Raw genomic sequence first — 20,394 nt, 5'->3', positions numbered from 1 at the left:
CCTATGGTCGCTGGTTCATTTCTTGACCAAGTCATATTTCATTTTTTATTTTATTTTTTGCTTTATTTTCGTTGTCCCGTTCAACTTAACCTTGTGGTGTTAATCCAATAGCTTTACCGGTAAGCCATATCTCAACATTGTAATTTATGTCTATGCATTGTTGCTTCCTATTTTCTTTTAGATCTGACGATGCCTTAGGGTGAAACACGTATGACCATTGACTTTGTGTCCCTTCAATCTCTGAATTTTTAGTTATAATAAGCCTAGCTGCAAACCATAAGCGAGGTGTTTGAGTTCACCATCTCTTAGACAATGATGTCAAATCGATTTTCCAATTTGTCGTTCAATATATATATAACTACTGAATATTTTTTTAATATGCTGTATTTTATAACGGGCTAAAAAGTCTACTTTTAAGACTAATCAACAGAATAAAAAATATTCTTAATAAAAAAGTTAATGAAAAAAAGCATCTTGGCAACGTAGAATAAATCAGCAACCAAAATCGAGAACGAAGCATTAAGTCATTTGCCAGCAATCTATTTATAGTTTGTGCCTGCTGTTATTTAATGGATATAATGCCCGTATCTCCTATAATTCCCTAGAAATTTTAATAATATTTTGTCCAAATTTTAACAATGAATAACTAAACCTGTTGATTTATGGTGGTTACAAACCTCTACAAATTAAGTTTTTTTTTCGTAAAAATTATTGAAAAAGTCGAATGTTAAAGAAATATTAATAACCAACAAATAACTCCTAATAAACCAAAAACGCAATAGTCAGAGCATGCGAAACGTGGGTTAGGTTAGGTCAAGTTTTAAGTTAAGATGAAAATTCTGCGGCTACATACAGAATTGCAGAATTGTATTCAGCAGTATAAATACCGGGTAAAAATTACATCATTGATAAGCAAATGATTTAAACAAATTAACAAGTAATGTTTTTTTACGAATGGTCTTAATAAAATTGTTATAATGAAAATGTATATTTATTAAACCTATTAAAATGTCTATAGCAAAGGGTATTAAACAGATATCTTAAAGATGTCCTTTGCTATATAGGTCCATATAAAATTTCAAATAACTGTTCTAATTAATTATTAGAAAAGATTGATATGTCTTCGGTGGCCGATTGCAGTTCTCTTGTTTTCTGTTTTCATCTCAATTGCTGCTATCACAAAACATTTTTCCTCTGCTAAATCTAAAAACTCTTTCTGTGTACAATAGAATTATTCTTGAACGAAAATTGTATTTTCTTTCTTTAATCAAAAATTAAACTTAAAATAATCCCACCAATACGACCGATTAATCACTAGAAGCACTTAAAATGTCAAAGGTCGGCATACACACTGCAAATGTAAATTGGATATCCGGATATACGCGCATAATGCAGGTCCCGAATTATGTGGAGAACGTTAATAAATTCGGTCATTCGTTGTCCTGTTGTCGAAAACATTTGTCAGAAAACTTCGAATGGTTCGGCAATGTGCTCATTAAATCTAAATTGTTATATTGTAAAGCCATTTATTCCATTAGGATCGAGATACAGATTAAAGTATCTACAGCCTAAATTATAGGTTCAATGCATTTGATTTAATCGGGTATTACCAACTAGTATTAACATACTGTAAATCAAAAATATGAAAACATGTTGGGATTCTGTATAATATTGTCCTGTTATTTATTTTTAAAATAAATAAATAAATATTTAATTACACAGTTAAATTTATACTGAACCAAAACAACGTCATTAAACTAAAAATATTTGAATGACAACATAGTAAGGAAAAGATAAAAATTCGGATATTTCGGATCGGTTCGATGAGCAGCATAGCGATTTGGGTCAAATGCAAACTAGATTAATTTGTCCATTCATCTTCGTTGCGTATATAGTCAAGAGCTAAAAGAGCAGAAATAATCGGTTGTCATCGGGCTTGAAATGTATATTAACGCAGCCCCAGAGATTAAAGAAGACTGATAGAAGTTTTTATTTGGTTGGAAACTCTATAGTCATGGTGGTTTTAAAATGCTAGATGAGTGAGAGAAATTTTGTGGAAAAGTAGGAAAAACAGAATTTTTATTATGAAGAAAGATGGAAATTATTGGCACTTTAGCTATTAGAAAATTAGTTAGTTTAAACACTGATTTTTTTCTAATAGGTTTGCTCTTTCAACGTTCAACTAATGAAAATATTTGCTCCTTATAGCTGATGATGACTTAAATAACTTGTATTAAATTTATTAAGTCTTGTAATTAATTTCCCAAGGATAAAAACTACAACATATAAAACCCGCGGCAACTCACAAATAAAATTTTTATTGTCTAATAGGAATATCCCCACGAGAAAACCATTATCAACTGTTTAAAGTTATATGACTCAAAAAATACAAAATACGTAGAAATTATTATATCTCATTCATGAACTACATAAAAAAGTAAATAAACTGTGGGCGTAATTTTCATTTTAAAGACCATACTTATTATTATTTAAGAACTTAATGATTAAATCCAATTCCACCTACAATCAGCTTTCTAAATGCAATTAAGGTTAAGTTTTGTAGACACCATTAGTCTTAAATGACAGGTTTTTTAAGAATTCTCACAGATTCAAGTTTAGTAACATGTACACTATTGTAAGGAAGAGCATAAAGCAATCTTCAATCAAAAGAATTCACCAAAAACAGTCAACATCGTTAATTAAAAACATAAAAAAACTTCTATCACAAAAATTGCTTAAAAACAAATCAGCCCTACATGCCAAAGATCACGAAAGTTAATTTTAATTAACGTAGCCATCCAATCCATCTATTACCAAATTGGTCTGTGATATGTTCCCTGACATTTGCACAGAAGTGAGCTGATGCACCGTTCAACGTAGTCACATCTGATGTCTTACAAAGTCGGGAAGATCTTGGGAAAAGCGTGGAAAATCCTCTCTTAAGAAATTTAGAAAAACTTCTCCTATTACACAATCTTCAAGAAAGTATGGACCAATAACAAAATCATATACTGTTCCACCTCAAACATTGATGGTGCATCTGTGTTGAAAATTATTGAGAAAAACTCGATGGGAATTTTCTGTATCAGCAGAGCGCACATATCAGTGAAGAGCAGAAATTAAAAAAAAAATCTGGTTTTCTGCTGCTTGATTTTACGCTTATTGACAAAAAGTTATTCTTTTTGCAAACTCATTTTCGGCAAGTTCTTGATATAACTGAGCATGGTAGGGATGATATTTGTTTTTTTTTTAAATATTTTCCGATACTTCTAAGTTTTTACTTATCTGTCTTACACTAATTGGTTTTCTTCATTTAAAACTATTTTCGTTCGCTTCCAGTACCCTCGAATCATTCTTTTAATTTCTTTAACACTCTATCGTCAAGATGTCGGTTATTAGGAATTTTTTCCTAATAAACTCTTGAAGCCAAAAAACAGTTTCCAAGGCATTCAGCGATAACATAAATCATATTTATTAATTTTCGCTCAGAGTAATTCATTTTGACACAAATTTACTTAACATGAATGAAAAGTAAACATTATAATTGGCATACGTCACACAACAAAGAATAAATTAATCATGACCAACTTTTTACTTGTGAGAAAAATTTTCTTATTTTTAAATGAGATATGCATCATCATTAATATTATTATTTTAATATGGTTATTACAACTATTCACTTTTTTTCTTACTAAAAAGTGTTTGAAATACAATTGAGCAGAGTGACAATGTGCTTATTACTCTAATTCCATAAAGAAAGAAATTTGTGTGAAAATGTGGTATATTACGTAAGAATAATCTTGTGTACAAGCTAAAAAAAACAAAACAAAAATACAATTTCAAAAATTGACAAAACAATGAACAAAATTAAATACAAGAAGACAAAACTAATATTATGAACTATTATATATGAATTAAAGATATAATTCAAAAAGTTTTGTCTTGATACTTGAATTAAAGATAACTAAATAAAACAATCAATTACTAAATAAAGGTAAACTTGTTGACAAAACTAGAGAAGAAAAAAGAAAAAAAAAACTTTCCAACATGTCCAAGGTTAAAACCTATCATTAAAAAAGTCATTCAGGTTATAATATGCCTTAGCCAATAAAAGCGTCTTTAATTCTCTTTTAAATTTCTTAACATCCGATATATGTCTAACACATAGAGGAACATGATTGTAAATTTTTTTACTTATGTAAATTAATGAGTTTTTGGTAAGGGAAGACGTAGGAATAGGTAGGGGAACATCATTTACACGAGTCAAATGGCCAGTGTCAGAGGGTAGTTTGAGAATTTTGTGAATAAGAGCAGCTGTTTCTAAGATAAAGAGTGTAAGAAGAGTTAGGATTTTTTCAGAAATGAAGAGGGGTTTGCAAGAATCTCATAACTTAGCAGAACACAGGTATCTAACTGCTTTTTTTTGAATAACAAAGACAATGTTAAGTAGCCCCTTATTGGTTAAACCCCAAAAAGGCAAGCCATACCGAATATGAGATTCAATAAGTGAAAAGTACACTGAACGTGCAACCACCCCTCCCAGCTCTTGTTTTGCCATTCTTACTGCAAAACATCCAGAAGATAATTTCCCAGCTAAATGTAAAATATGATCTTCAAACCGAAGGCGACCATCAATGGTAATTCCTAGGAACTTGCAGCACTCTTTATTCTCCAAGAGGGTATTTTCGTCAAACATCAGACCCTGACCATCGCACTTAAACCCCATAATAGACGTCTTTCTTACATTAAACACGAGCCTGTTGGAAGAACCCTGTTAATATCTGAAGGTCTTCAAGGATACAAGTCTTAATATAATCAGAATTTTTATGGCTCCATAGTATGGTAGTATCATCAGCAAACTGAACCACCTTGCCCTGCAGTTTCAATGAACTCAAATCATCCACATACAGTAAAAATAGCAGTGGTCTCAACACTGCATTTTAGGGATCTAGAAGCAGACAAACGCCTAGACACTGTAACCTTCTGAGTACAATTTGATAGAAAGGACTCAAGCCATCGCAACGCTACGCCCCTAAAACCATATTTATCGAGCTTAGATAACAGTATTCCATGATCCACACAATCAAATGCTTTGGATAGATTACAAAACACTGCCGCCGATGAGTCTTCAGAATTCAAGGACACATAGACGCTCTCCAAAAAGCTAAAAACAGCATCATGAGTCCCTTTACCGGCTTGAAATCCAAATTGATTTGCAGACAAAATGCCATTATGATGTACAAAATTCTGCTTTTTGCAAGTTTTTCAACTATTTTAGAGAGGGTAGACAAAATAAAAACGGGACGGAAATTACAAGGCTGATCCAAATCTCCACCCTTATGAAGTGGGATAACCACTGCCTCTTTTAAACATGAAGGAAAAATGCAAATATATAAAGAATTGTTTATGGCAGAAATTAAAGCATTTAAGGCTGAATCAGGCAAAAAGAGTAACAACCTCGAAGATATCCCATCAGCTCCAGATGATTTATGGTTTTTAAGAAGTTTGATTTCAATTTTTACTTCGGTAAGATCGACAGGGTGAAAGAATGGATGAATGATCAACCGACACATGTTAAAGATAGTGTAAGGGATCAATGTTACTACGAATGCCCTTGAGCAAGATATTAGGTATATCACAATAATAGTCGTTTAAAATGTCAGGTCTTAACTCCGGTTCAGATACTTTTCTATGGCATTGTCTAAAATCATTAATAATCGACCAACACTCTCTTTGCCTATTTGATGACATATTTAAGCGATCCCTATAATAATTAGATTTTGCTGCTTTAATTGCCTTTCTGTACAGACTACGGTATTTCTGATGATATACAAGGATATTTTCATTTGTGGTATATTTGCAAAATTTAGTCAAAAAACGGAGGTTTTTAGCTGAAATTCTAAGGCCTCTTGTAACCCGTGGTTTTCGTTTCTTAGTTTTAAGCCTTATTTTAGGAAAGCACACTCACACATTGATCTGATCCCACAGAACTTGAAAAAATAAAGTAAGTGGGTCAGAAGCCGTTTCAAGTGCATTCCAATTTACCGAAGCTGTAGCAGCAGAAAAAGCATTGAAATTTCTCCTGCTGAAAATTCTTCTCATATAATGAGATGAAGATAATAAAGTATTATATGGCATTTTAGCAAGAATAGCTTCATGGTCGGAAATACCAGATGGGAGTACTGTGGATAAAACGTCATCAAATTTTTTACAGAAATAGTCAATTGTAGTTACAGATGAAGAAGTTATTCGTGTGGGAGAAAGAACGTGCATTTTCAAGTCGTAAGAATTTAAAATACTTAAAAGAGAAGTACGTGGCAAGGTTTCATCAGTGTAGTTGATATTAAAGTCACCAGCCAATATAACCTTAGAGTGTAGGGACAACTGGGGTAAAAGAGAATCAAGTTTGTCCAGAAATATAGCAATATCTCCTGTAGGTAGCCTATAAACACAAAGAATATATAAATTAAAATGCTTACAAAAAGAAAGAGAGAAGTCAAAAACATTCTCTAACAGAAGATTATCATACTTATCAATATTACAAAAAATCGTTTTAATTGTTTGCCTAGCCAAGATCATGGTTGCTCCAGGTATAGATTGTAAAATATCATATATTAATTGTTTGCCGTGGTAAGTGTAATGCCTATGAAAAAAATATGTAATTTTTCCTTTAAGAACAAATTTTGAAAAAACGGTTAGAGTTAAAGGTAAACTTGTTGATATCAAATTAGAGATAAAAGAATGCTCGATCAAAACGCGTTACTAGATACGGGATGTTCCATTTAAAAATATAGCGCAAAATTGAATTGAAAACATTATTATTTGATTATTATTTTAAAATGAACGTCACATAGAAGAACAGGAACTCTACATAGATTTTCAAAAAGATAGACAACGTCGGTGGTAAATATTGAAATTTAAGTGAAACATTAATTTTCATGAAAATTTCTCTAAATTGCTAATAGGTAGACAAAGTCGCATTTTAGGGATAAAACGTTTCCCTATGACTACCATTTCGGAAAAAAATATAGGTTGTTCTATATAAAAAAAAAAACAAATAATGTACCACGCTTTTTTGGGCTAATTTTAAAAAGTAGCCCTTCTAACTTAATTAACATTTTCCCTATTTAAGGTTTTTTCCGTTTCAAGGTTTAGCCGCAATCAAGCACCGCGATATTAAATGGACACCCTGTATAATCTGAAAAAAAAAAGAAACCATCGCACATTTTGCTTTAAAGCTTAATGAAAATTTTATTAATATATTCATTGGATTAATGCATTTGAATATTATTTTGTGATCGTATTGCCTGATGATGACTAATTTTACGTTAAAAAATTAAATTATTTTTAAAATTTTTCTGATGTATTGTTTTTTTGAAAAAAATAGTCATATCTCACTCTATTACTGTTATCTATTATTTGAATATAGTTTTTTTTTTCGTTTTTTGGCTTTGTGCTTGGCACATTTGGCCACGTGTTCCAATATAGGAACTTATTCATAATAGAACAGGTTGCTAATATAGTATTTAAAAAATTATACTATTGGGTAGTATGAAATTGTATCTAATAAAAACAGCATAAAAAAAAAATAGTGCAAGAAAGATAAATACTAGGGATATTAGACAGGGACACAGGCTTCTCGTCCTGCAGCTAATGCAGGACATTTTTTAAAAGACAGAACATAGGGGGGCTCGGATAGGTAGGTAAACAATAGGGAAAAACAAAGGGATCTCCAAGTAACTAGTGCATCTACGTTCAAGTTATATTTTCTTTTTGGACAATTTCAAAAATTTTATGAAAATAGACTCCCTTCTATCGTCCGCAATTACGTTTGCCATAAGTGAAGTATGACACATATGAAGCAAGCCAAGCTCTTCCAATTTATTATGTAGAAACATCACTGCGTCAATATTATTTTTACATTCAAATAAAATAAGGTTCAAATCATCAATTGACTTTTATAAAAGGTAAAAACGCAAAATCTACAGCATCACAAGTACATTTAGTAAAATTACAAAGGTTACATGTTTCGCTCGACTAGAGCATCATCAGACCTAAACAATAATTAAAATGATGTAACCCGAAAAAAGGAAAATTCAACAAAAACTTACCATAACATACACAAAACACCTTTGTAATTTTATTACATGTATTTGTGATGCTGTAGATTTTGTGTTTTTACCTTTTGTAAAAGTGTATGACTAGCATCTTTCGGATAATGGATGAATTTTTCGAATCAATTGACTGGTTGTCACCATTACATATATATGAGTAATTTATTCTTAATTTATGTAAATGTTTATTAAAATTACCATGACCTACTAGAAATCTGAAGAAAGGTGTTGTCAAATATCTTCGAAAGTTACATTTGGAAACCATACTATAACTGCTAAGGGACGCTTTTATTAAAGTGTATGTATTTGAAGTATTGGCTAGATATGCAAGATATCTTCTTTTCTAAGTTTCTGAAGACCTCTTTCGAATAATTGGAACTATATCACTAAAGTGTACTTTGGAAAGAATCCTATCTGTCTTAATTGCTTCCTTGGCCTCTTTATCTGCCAATTCGTTTCCTAGCAATCCTGTGTGTCCTTCTAATCAAATAAATGCTACCTTAGTATTATGTGTATCAAGATTACTGATAGCCTCTTGAATCTTAAATATAATTAGGTGTTTAAAATTATGTCTATTTTTCAGTGATTGCAAAACTGTGAATGAGAAAGTATTAAAAAGTTTGAAATTATATTTGCATCACTAATAAATTCGAGGGCTTTTAATATTGCTAATGCCTTTGCAATAAAAATAGAAGCATAATCCTCACGCTTGTATTTTCTTTTAATAATAATTTTCGGAATAATAAAGGCACAACCTGTACCATCAGCAGTTTTTGATCCATCTGTGTATATTTCTAAGTAATTTTAAAATTTATTTAAGGTATCCTTAAGAATAGTTTGATTGGCTTTATGATAGTTCGTAAATGTAGGAAATATTATTGTGGGGTCAAAAAAATTAACCCCAAAAGCTAATTCGTATATCCATAGTATATTTGTTTCATTAATGAATTGATGGAGGTTTTTTATTTCAGTATAGGCATGAAGGACTGTTTTTATTCAACCAATATTTATTAGTTAAATTAGACATACCCAGCTTATAAATTTTAGCTATTAGTGGGTTATTCCGATATTACACATTTTACTAGCATATGGTAGCGTACTAGTCTCTGCCAGTAATTCTTCAATCGGCGTGGATCTTAAAGCGCCTATGACTAATCTCAAAGCTCTATCTTATATACTATCAACCTTTAGTAGTCTCGTTTTAGTAGCAGAATCATAAAAAATTGAGCCATTATCCAGCAACGATCTGGTAAATGCTCGATAGAACATTAAAGATGTCTTAAGATCAGAGCCCCATTTTCGGGCAGTGACTGATTTTAAAATATTCAAGCTCTTTTCGGCTTTTTGTAAGATATAATTTATATGAAGATTCCATGTAAATTTTTGGTCTAAATATACACCAAGGTATTTTTGTTCTTTTATCCATGGAAGGGTAGTATTACTTAAAATTATTTGATTTTTTATTTGAAGATTGTGTCCTGTGAAAATTACTAAGGCTGATTTTTTGCTATAAATACTATAACCATTGCTTGGTAAATATTTATTACAAATATACATAACATGGTAAAGATTATTTTTACAAGCTGGCATATCGTAGGCTGTACAATAAATACAAAAATCGTCTGCAAATTGCAATATTTTAGTCTTATTTGCAGCTTATGAAAATCAGCTGTATAAAGATTAAAAATATAATTTATATTTAGTATTTCGCATATACAAGATGACCCAAATGAACCTTTTTACGTTTTGGACATATTAGTGAAAATTCGAACTTCATATAGACATTTTTCTGGAAAAAAGTTTAAATTTACCATATAATAAAAAAAACATCAGTATTTACGAGTTCAAGTTCTCCTATCACCCCCAATCAATAATATAAGGTTCTTCGAGTTTTACTTCGTGTGAAAGAAAAATAACAAGAAAATAATACCGGCATGTTTGACTGAAATCGAACACTCGCACACAGACATAGAAGGGTGGAAGAGAAAGCATCGGCACCATCTGACACCATTGTGTGGAAAGACGAAACCAATTCATGTGAAATGTGTGAAAACATCCGTCCCGCGTCTCACTAAATTCTTCGTGTGACCGCGGAAATGACAATTGCACTCGTATTTTGTTCGATTCGACTTGTTTGACGTGTGCAACCGATAAAAGCTTTTTAGGTTTTTGCTTCTTGTAAGTGATATATCAAACGGTATTTTCTTTTTCTATTTACATAGTAGAGAAGATATTTGAAGGTTCTTTTTATATAGTGTAAACGTAGTGGAAAGAACAGGTTATCTTAACTGTATACAGGATTATCCAAATTAAGTGTCCACCATTGGTAACTTTGTTATTAGTGAAAATATAAAGTTATTTAAATTAGCAAACTAGTAGCATTTTTAACGCTGAAAGAAAATTGCAAATTCTATAATATCAAATACGATGTAACTTTAATAATCAGTCAAATCAGCTCGCAATGAGTAAGTGTCCCTTTTCCTTTAACCCTTAACTGGTATGGTGGGTCAACTTTCACCCCATCCAAAATAAAAAATTTTATTAAAGAAAAACTATTGCAAGTGGCAACACTGCCTTCCATGTATTCCTCGGCCGTACTGAGTAGAATATTTCTGCGTGGCTGTCGCATTTGAGTTTTCGTTTAGCTAAGGTCTGTGAATTAAATGGGTCAAAATTGACCCCGCCATACGTTAAACGTAATTTTTTGGGTTTTCTAATTTCTTAATAAAATGGCTTCTTTAAAGGGTAAAAAGGCACCAATAACAGAGCACGAGTTAGAACAGCTTGCTAACACTTTTTTTGATAATAGTGATTCTCTAGTGATAGTGATTCTGAACCGGGTGTTGGTAATTTGCTAGATGAAATAAATTTGGATATTGAACCAGATATTTTGGAAGATAGTAGTAATGATGAGAGTGAAATTGGCATAAGAAGCTACTATTATGGGAAAAATAGGAAAAAATGGTCAACAAAAGCTCCTGCCACAAGCCGTGCTCGTGCAAGCAATATTGTTTCGCATCTACCAGGGCTTTCTGGACCAGCACAAGTTAACAAACCAAATTCAGCCACAAAAGCTTTTAAGCTGTTAGTTGACGATATAATAATCGAGCAAATTATCGAGAAGACCAATGAAAAAATAACGAGCTTGCAAGCTAGTTATGGGCACAATGCCTTATCCTGCCAATTTTTAAATCATGTTGACGAAACCGAAATGTTGGCATTTTTTGGTCTCCTCTTCTTGGCAGGCGTATTCAAGTCGAACCACGAATATATTAATTCCCTTTTCGCAACTGATGGCACGGGTCATGATATATTTCGTTCCGTAATGACTGCGAAAAGATTTAATTTTCTCCTCACAGCTTTGAGATTTGATGATCCAGACACCAGAAGTGAGCGCATTGAAGCCGGAGACAAGCTAGCCCATATTTTCGATATATTTTATCGCTTCGTGAATAATTGTGATACAAACTATTCATGTGGGGAATATTTAACTGTGGATGAAATGTTGATTGGTTTTCGCGGTAATTATAGATTTCGAATGTTTATCAAAAGTAAGCCGGAAAAATACAGAATCAAAATGATGTGTCTCTGTGATGCTCGGACGCATTATTTAGTAAACGCCTTTGTTTATACCGGAAAAGACACTCAAATGCAGAATCCTAAGAAGCTAGCCATACCCACCCTCAATGTTTTTTCTTTAGTTGATCCGATAAAAATTTCTAACCGAAATATTACTGAGGATAACCGCTTTTCTTCTTTAGAGCTTGTCAAAGAGCTACAACGCTGTAAACTTACCTATGTCGGTACTATCCGAAAAAACAAAAGGGACCTACCAAAGGAAGTTTTGCCAAATAAGCAGCGACCGGTTTATTCTTCGTTTTTCGGATTTACCAGAGACGTGACTTTGCTATCTTATGTTCCAGTAAAAAATCGAGCAGTTTGTCTTATATCAAGTTTTCATCATAATGATAGAATTTTGGACAGCGAAACTAAACTTCCAGACATGATAGATTTTTACAATATTACCAAAGTGGGATTAGATCAGACGTGTGCAAATTTATAAAGTTGGTAGACGCACTAGAAGATGGCCGCAAGAAATTTGGTTTCGAATGATGGATATTAGCGCTGTAAATGGAAGTATTTTATATAATAATGCTCATCCAGAGGCTGAAATGACACACCAAAAGTTTCTAGTTATCATAGGAAGAGATCTAATACATAACCAATTAATTCGTCGATCTCAAATAGAAAATATTCCCAGGGAATTAAAAGCGCTTATTCATCGAATTGGTCAGATTCCAGAGATAGGTCCAGGCAGAAATGAACATGGGGAAAGACCACCTTAGCGCGAAAGGTGTTCTATTTGTCCACGCAATGATAATAAACAATCACATATATGTGATAACTGCCATAAATACGTTTGTAAAAATCATTGCGTAAAAAGAATTCGTTGCAATAATTGCCAATAATAGAAGGTTCAAACATTTATTTATTTATTTATAATACGGGAAAACCCCATTAACTGTAAATTTTACAAAGCAATAATATTTACATTAGCAACTGTCATAATATAAACCTACTTAAAAATTAATACCAAGGTAAAAAACACCTATACTACATATACTAGAAACAACCTTAATAATTTATATGCAAGAATGTAAATACAAAATTTTATGCACAATTATGAAGTAAGTGACCTCTTTAGATGCATTAAGGAACTTATGTTAAACACATCAATATTCGAATTGTTTAACAAATTCATATACCTATCCATAGGATTATTAATTCCATAGGATGTTCTGTGGAATTGAATGTTAAAGGTTACATTATGGCGCAACCCGTGATGAGGAACATTAAATCGTATGCGACCCTACAGATCAGGGCAATCAATAAGCCTATTAACGATCTTATATATAAAACTAGCACCAGAAATATTACGGCGTTGCGACAGTGTCGGAATAGATAATTGACTTTCAATATAAGAATAGTCATGGTTCTCAATAACAGTTAAAGTTCTATGAGCACAATATCTCAGGAATTTATGTTGAACTCTTTCTAAAGCATCGATATGAATCTGGTGGTATGGAGACCAAACTACAGAGCAGTACTCCAATATAGTTCTTACTAGGGAGTAATAAACCCTTCTTGTTGAAGAGACTGAGAAATATGAACAGTTTCTCATAACAAACCCTAGCAATGTTGATGCTTTTACAGTAATTGAATTAATATGATCAATAAATGTGAGTTTCTCATAAAAATTTCTCAATTTCAAAAAGTTTTATTATAAACCTTGTTAGGATTTTATTTTTAAGTGTTTTGAACGTTTTCACATTTGTTTAAGAACATCTTCTTAATTTTTTACCTAAATTTTGTGTTTTTTAGTTTATTTTCGAGTCAATTTGAAAAAAGCCTATATTTTAAAAAACCTTATATTTTTTAGTCTAGCTTCATTTTTAGTGCAATTTTTTTGGTATATATGGCCTCAGAGTTGTTAATATATTATCATTTTCATATTTTTAAATTTGTTTTTGTTTTAGTTTAAAAAAAAAACGAAAGGTCTAATTTGACTCCACCATACTTGGAACGTGATTTTTTTTCCGCCATACCAGTTAAGGGTTAATAATCATTTCCTAAATCTGTCTAAAGGTATCAATTTTACTCCGGATGAGGAGAACATTTTAAAAACTAACTTAAAGTTTAATTTTTCACAAACATTTAACAGAAAATGTAAATAAATTCTAGCAGTGGAGGCCGAGAACATCATACAAAGTACTGATCTCTAATAAGATAGCTTGAGAGCTAAGTTGGTTTTAACACAAACCATAGTCTTGAAGTCTTTGAGTTTCAACCTGTGAATAAAGAAAAATGAAACGAACCCTTGACCAGATTATTATTACCTTAGAGTTTTTTTATACCAAGAAATAAAGACTATTCCCTATGAACCCTAGAACCCCGCTGCTCTATGGAATGCCTAAAATACATAAGCCCGGTTATCCTATCCGTCCTGTAGTTTTATTGATTCGCTATGTTATTCATTATCGGCTTGGCTTAGCGTGGTTTTAAGAGAGACTATGAGTAGTTCAGCAATATTTATTAAACTAAAATTTCAGTTGATCTCGCTAATAGTTTAAAAATAAATAAATAAATAAATTTGGCCTTTATTTGAAAAACTATACAAGTTTATGGCGAAGTCTAGCAACACTGCTATTCTACTTAACCAGAAAAATTGAGAAGAATAGAAACAATCTTATAAAAACTTATTATTAGATAAAATACACACATTAAAAGAAAACAGAAAAATACAGGTACCCTTACACTAGCTAACCTAATAACATTTTAAAACACATTTCACCATTGTAAAAAAGAAAAAAAACAATAATCATCACAATTTTTAAATTTTTTATTTTTTTGTCTTTTTTTTCTCCTCTTTTCCCTTTTTTTTACTTTTATTTTTATTTTGATGGCAACAGAAACATAATTATCGAATTATATTATCTAAATAATGTTAACAGTCAGTTAAAGCTTTGAGAAATTAAAGAAAAAGAAAAAAAAAATTATTTTAGCCAAGTTGTTCAGCAAATAAAATTTCTCTAAGTTTATATTTAAATTTTAAAATGTTGAAAGACTTCATGTTTTCAAGTAATAAGTTAAGCAAAGTAATTGAATTATACGCAAACGATTTTCTAAAAACGGAAGGACGAAATTTGGGAATTGTGTATTTATGTTTGCGCCTAATGTTAATATTGTGAACTGCAGACCTAGTAAGAAAAAGACAATCTAACAGAGTACTATTTATTGATAAATTCATGGTCTTATGTAAAAAACTACCCAAATGAAGTCTCCAACGATTTTCCATTCTGAGCCATTTAAGCTGGTTAACCTTATGTGATATATGATCACGTCTACTCAAGCCAAATATCAGTCTGCAACAGGCATTTTGCAAGACTTGTATCTTATTTTTTTCAAGATAAGTAAGACATGGAAAGTAAATAAAATCACAATAGTTGAATCTTGATAGTACTAGTGATTCAGATAGCATTTTTGCAAGATTTTTATTGAGATATTTACGATTTGCGTAAAGCAGTTTTAAGTTGTAAAATGCTTTTTTTCTCATGCCTGGAACGTGATGTTCAAATCTTAGCTGAGAGTCCATTATCAAGCCCAAGTTACGAGTCACCTCAACAAAGTTAAGTGGCACTTGATTAATAGAAATATTAATATTATTCTTTAGAAATGCTGATTTTTGTTATTTTCAAATAACATTACGTTAGATTTAGAAGAGTTTAATGTTAAATTATGCTCAGTTGACAAATGATGAATAATGTCTAATTCTTGATTTACTAAATCATTAACAATTCTATATTCATCAGATTTGAATGAAAGGTACAGTTGTGTGTCATCAGCATAGGTAACCTTTTTACAATGTTTTAAGGAAGCGAGTAAGTCAGACGTATAAATAATAAATAACAGTGGGCCCAAAATAGATCCTTGTGGAACTCCAGTTAAAATATTAATCCTATCGGAAAAGTTGCCTTTATAAAATATGCTCTGGGTTCTTTCTGATAGATAAGACTTTACTAATTGTAATGCTGACGATTCGAAACCATAATATTTAAGTTTAGCAATAAGTAGCTGATGATTTATTGTATCAAATGCCTTCGAATAGTCTAACAAAATAAGCAGAGTTGCAAATCCCTTATCATAAGTCTCGAAGATATCATTAGTTACTTTTGCCAAAGCAGTTGAGGTGCTAAAACCTTGTCGGAACCCACATTGGCTAACTGGTATAATTTCGTTGTCATTGCAGAATTTTAGGATTTGCTGGTATAAAACCTTTTCAAATATTTTTGATAAGGCAGGTAAAATACTTATTATACGTAAGTCGGAAAAGTTTTTTGGATCGTTAGATTTAGGTAAAGGTATGCCCTTTGCATTTTTCCAAATGGGAGGAAAATATTTCTTTTCAAAACAGCAATTAATAATATGCACTATACAGATTTCAATATGAGGGATACAATATTTAGGCATACACAGAGATGTAGTCAGAGCCGACAGAATTTTTTTTTAAATTAAGTAGTATTTCATGGATCTCTTGTTTTGTACACATTGTAAAAGAAAAATTAAGTAAATCATTCTTAAATTCGTGGAACTATAAAAATGTATTCCACTTTGACAGTCATTACTTGAGTTTTGAAAAATCTGGGCAAAATAGTTATTAATAAGGTTAGGATCCGATAAATTTTGCGGTAAGTCTTGGCTATTTTTATTATTGACATGAATATTGAGGTTACTTAATGCATTCCAAGTTCTTCGTGGGTTCTTTTGTGCCGATATAAAACTTAGATATTGCCGTTTTTCCCTCCTAATGGCCGAAACCGTCAAGTTGCGTAATTGCTTATATGCTTGCCAGTCTGCGTTGTTTTTCGACAACTTATATGTTTGTAGTGCTTTATCCCTGTCTCGCATAAGCATTTTAATATTTGCTGTTAACCAATCTGCTTTGGGCTTTGTGACCTTTCTAGTTTTCGTTGGTGCATGTTTATCAAATAATTGAAGAATAAATGAGTTTAAGGTATTAATTTTTGCATCAATATCTTTCGTGCGTATAATTGAAAACCAGTCCAAAGAAAGTAGGTCATGTTTAAACTGCTCTAAATGAAAGTTTCTAAAACAGCGGTATGTAATAATTTTTGAAGGAGTTTTTATCTTAGGTGACGAAATATCGCAATAACACAACTTATGGTCTGAGATATTGTCAGCATTCATCGTCCCAACCAGATTAATCTTAAAACTTTTTGAAAAAAAAAATCGGATCGATCAGAGTACAAGATGTTCCTGCAATTCTTGTAGGCTCACTTAGGACTTGGATTAAATCATAAGTTTCTAAACAAGATAAAACTGGATTTGGAATTCTCAGAAAGACTATATTAAAGTCCCCGAGGTCTTACGAGGCAGATAACACTATCAAAAGTGCTACAAACATAAGAAAACGTGTTGTCAATATCGTTTAAAAAGTCCTCCATTGGAGAGTTAGGTGGCCTGTAATATATTCCAACACAATAGGTCTTTCTATAAATTTAAAATTTAAAAAACAAATATTCAGTAGTTTCACTTACATCAAAATCAAAGCCAACCTCAGTAACTGAAAATGTATTCCATATATAAGCCAGCACCCTGCTTCCTCTACCATGTAAACGATCTTTACGAACAACATTAAAACCCTGAATGCCAAATAATTCCGAAGGAATTTCCCCATGCAGCCAAGTTTCTATTACCACCACGACATCAAAATTGTTTTGTAAGACCAGAGTAGAAAATTCGTCAAATCCAGTAAATACAGATTAACGTTTAAATGTGCAAATTTTATAATTAAAAATTTCAGACTCAATTCTCATAAAAACAAAAAAAAAAAAAGATTTGATTCACTCTATACATAGATACTTAATTCAATAAAATAATAACTAATCAATATGGTAAAATTTGCCTAAAGATAGTTAAAAAAAAAAGAGACGTACACTATAAATACTTGCTAGACAAAAACGATAAAAAACAAATAGAGATTAATATAAAACACGTACAGAAAATATTACCATATATATAACAATAACTATCCTATTTATTAAGAACATTAAAAAGATACTCCAATTCTAAAGGGAGCAATCTTAATTTGCCTAGATATCAAAAACCTTTTTTCGAGTATCCCATCTATTGCATATCGCTTGTCACTGATCTTTTGAATAAAACGAACTCTGTTGAGTCTAGTACTGGAACAAAACTATTTTAAATTTAACGGAAGTTTTTTCAGATAGATCGCTGGATTGGCTATGGTGTGTAGTCTCTTTCCTTTCCTTAGCGAAGTTTTCATGCACAAGTTAGAAAGTAAAATTATGACTAGCCACTTTACCAACAGTATAATTAAAGCATCAAAATTTTGATGAATTATTTAACGCCGTAGTAGCGAAAACTTTTTGTGGAAAAATATGCCAAATTAGTAGAGTTGATGCAAAATAGATATAGAGCTGTATTAAAAGCGAAAAATTTAATAATAATTAATAATTGTGATTAATTTACTAAAAAAAATAATCAAACTCACGAAAAGAGCTGAATAAGCCAAACAGGACTCTGTCATAAATCCATAATTACTTTCAAGGCGTAGTCAGCGGCGCTGCTGTTGCAGAGCTGTCAAAGATAAGTTCTCGAGTAAATAAAACAGAAATTCATCTCTAAATTTTAATATAATTTTACTGATTATGTTTCTTAATTTTGTCTCTTTCTTTAAATTACCTTTCTTAGTTTTTTTTACGGATAATCATTTTTTCATTTAATACAAAAAAAGTGAAAGTAAACTGAAAATTGTATATAAAAATTATTGATAAAAAATTATTTAAAATAGTTTTAATAAGAAAGTAATTTTCTTGAGTTAAAAGCCATGCCACACTAAAAAATGAACCCTGATAAAACATCAAAATGTTTGCCCAAAGACTTTGATTTTATAGGATTTTTACTCCCTAGGACCATTCTGTCAATAATATTGCTCTTTCCGTAAATGTCAAGGGTCGGCGAACATGTGTAGATAGCTTGTTTGACTTCACAATACATATATTCTCATTCCAAATCAAAAAACCCAATTCTAACTTTTTTCTAAATTTCTCTTAAAGATCTTTTAAGGATTCTCAAGCCTCATCAGCCTGTTGAATGATCGCAGGCAGGGTGGTAACAGTTCGCAAACACTAAATTTATTACAATGCCGTTCAAACAACATAAACATTAAATTCTCAAAAATCTTACCTTTGAAGCGGGGCCCTAATCGCGGGCACGTCACACGATCTTGTCCTCTGGTAGAATTTAAAAGGCCTGTTCATCTCCCGTCCAATAATAATCTGAATACCAAAAACGGGACACTTATAACGGGACACGAATCTCTCACGATCGTTAATAAAAAAAAAAAATTGCGCCGTCAGTGTAACGAAGTTCCGGTGTTTCAGTCAAATTAAATGAAATGGGTTCAATTTACCCGTGCGAAAATCCTCCCGTTTTCCCGGAGTCAAATTTCTATTTTCCCACGGTTGGAAAAGTTTGTGTATCGCGGTACGGAGCAGCTCTCGTATTCCAGGTTTGTCGAGGGGCGCTCCAAGGAGTGGTCGGTCGCCGCTGGCCGGGTGAGACTCGGGTTGCGCGGGCACCCTCACGTTCACGGGGTGGCGCTCGCTCGCTCTTCTTGGTGCCTCGTTTAAAGGGTGTAGTCCGGGTCAGGGTGCTAAAAATTTTACGTCGATTTCTTCTTATTTGTGCCCATGCCGTTTAATATTAAAGTTTCTTTTGGATTTGCATTTGCTCAGTTTTTCTTAAATGAAAGGGGCACACGGAGATAATACCCTAATAAATGCATAAGTTTCTCAAAGAATGTGTTGGAGAGTTTTTCTGTCGTTTTGGATACTCTTTCAATTGTTTGCGAATCGTTAGTTAAGTTTTTGGGATGCATAATAAACCAACACCTATCTTTTCTTTCTCAAATTGACGAGATATGCAGCAAACTATCATCTAGACTGTATTTTTCTTTTACAGATGTTTACCCTTAAGAGGCATCTAGGAATAAAGGGTCTACTAAGTGTAGACCCTTTTATGGTATAGTGTACCCTCTTTTGACCTCATATGTCACTAAAAACCCTAAACCTATACTGCCGTCCTTATTTAAAAGACCTAACTCGCAAATCGATAAAGCTGAGCAAATTGAGATTTTATGAAAACTAATATGCAGTCCTCATATTTTGAAATAATTATCTGATTCTTATTATACGCTTAGAAATTTGTTTTTTACATTTGTGGGTAAAGTTTAGTGAAACACTAGATTAAAAATTTGGTGATATTTTAGAAAAAAAAGTTAGGTAGGACTTTTTAACTTAGTAAACTAATTATAATAAAAAAATATATCTGTTTTTGGACTGATATTCATTAAAGACATAGGAGTTACATTTTAAATTAATATTATAACTAAATTACTAACTAATTAAATATTAGAATATTAAAAACAGTATGAAAGTAAATCTAGAAAATTAAATTTTGTTTTCTTTGTAATTTTACACCTCTACATTGTGTTCGGCAAGAAGGTTTTGGTAACCCATCCTTATAATATTTAGCACTTAGAAAATTCAAGAGCTTAAGTTCTTCCGAAAAGGCATTTTTGTAGTACAACACATTTTCTCTCCTTTTAAAGTGCAAATGTCCCGAATTCTGTAAGGAATGTTTGAGAATAATTTTTTGAAGCTTAAACTTGGATGAA

At 31.7% G+C, this 20,394-nt stretch overlaps 1 protein-coding gene across 6 annotated transcripts in view; it reads right to left on the bottom strand.

Annotated features, from left to right (window-relative positions):
• The window catches only part of LOC126739081 (gamma-aminobutyric acid receptor subunit beta), a 177,295-nt gene extending 158,056 nt beyond the window's left edge, over positions 1 to 19,239 (bottom strand). For all 6 annotated transcript variants that reach the window (XR_007661547.1, XM_050444587.1, XM_050444588.1 and 3 more), the window contains exon 1: positions 18,903 to 19,239. The gene's annotated coding sequence lies outside the window, so the exon portion shown is untranslated. The remainder of the gene's footprint in view (positions 1 to 18,902) is intronic.
• Positions 19,240 to 20,394: the final 1,155 nt, after the last annotated feature.

This window comes from Anthonomus grandis, chromosome 8 (assembly GCF_022605725.1).
Source record: "Anthonomus grandis grandis chromosome 8, icAntGran1.3, whole genome shotgun sequence".
In the NCBI taxonomy this organism is placed as follows: Eukaryota; Metazoa; Arthropoda; class Insecta; order Coleoptera; family Curculionidae; genus Anthonomus; species Anthonomus grandis.
This window is presented reverse-complemented; position numbering and strand designations above follow the sequence as displayed.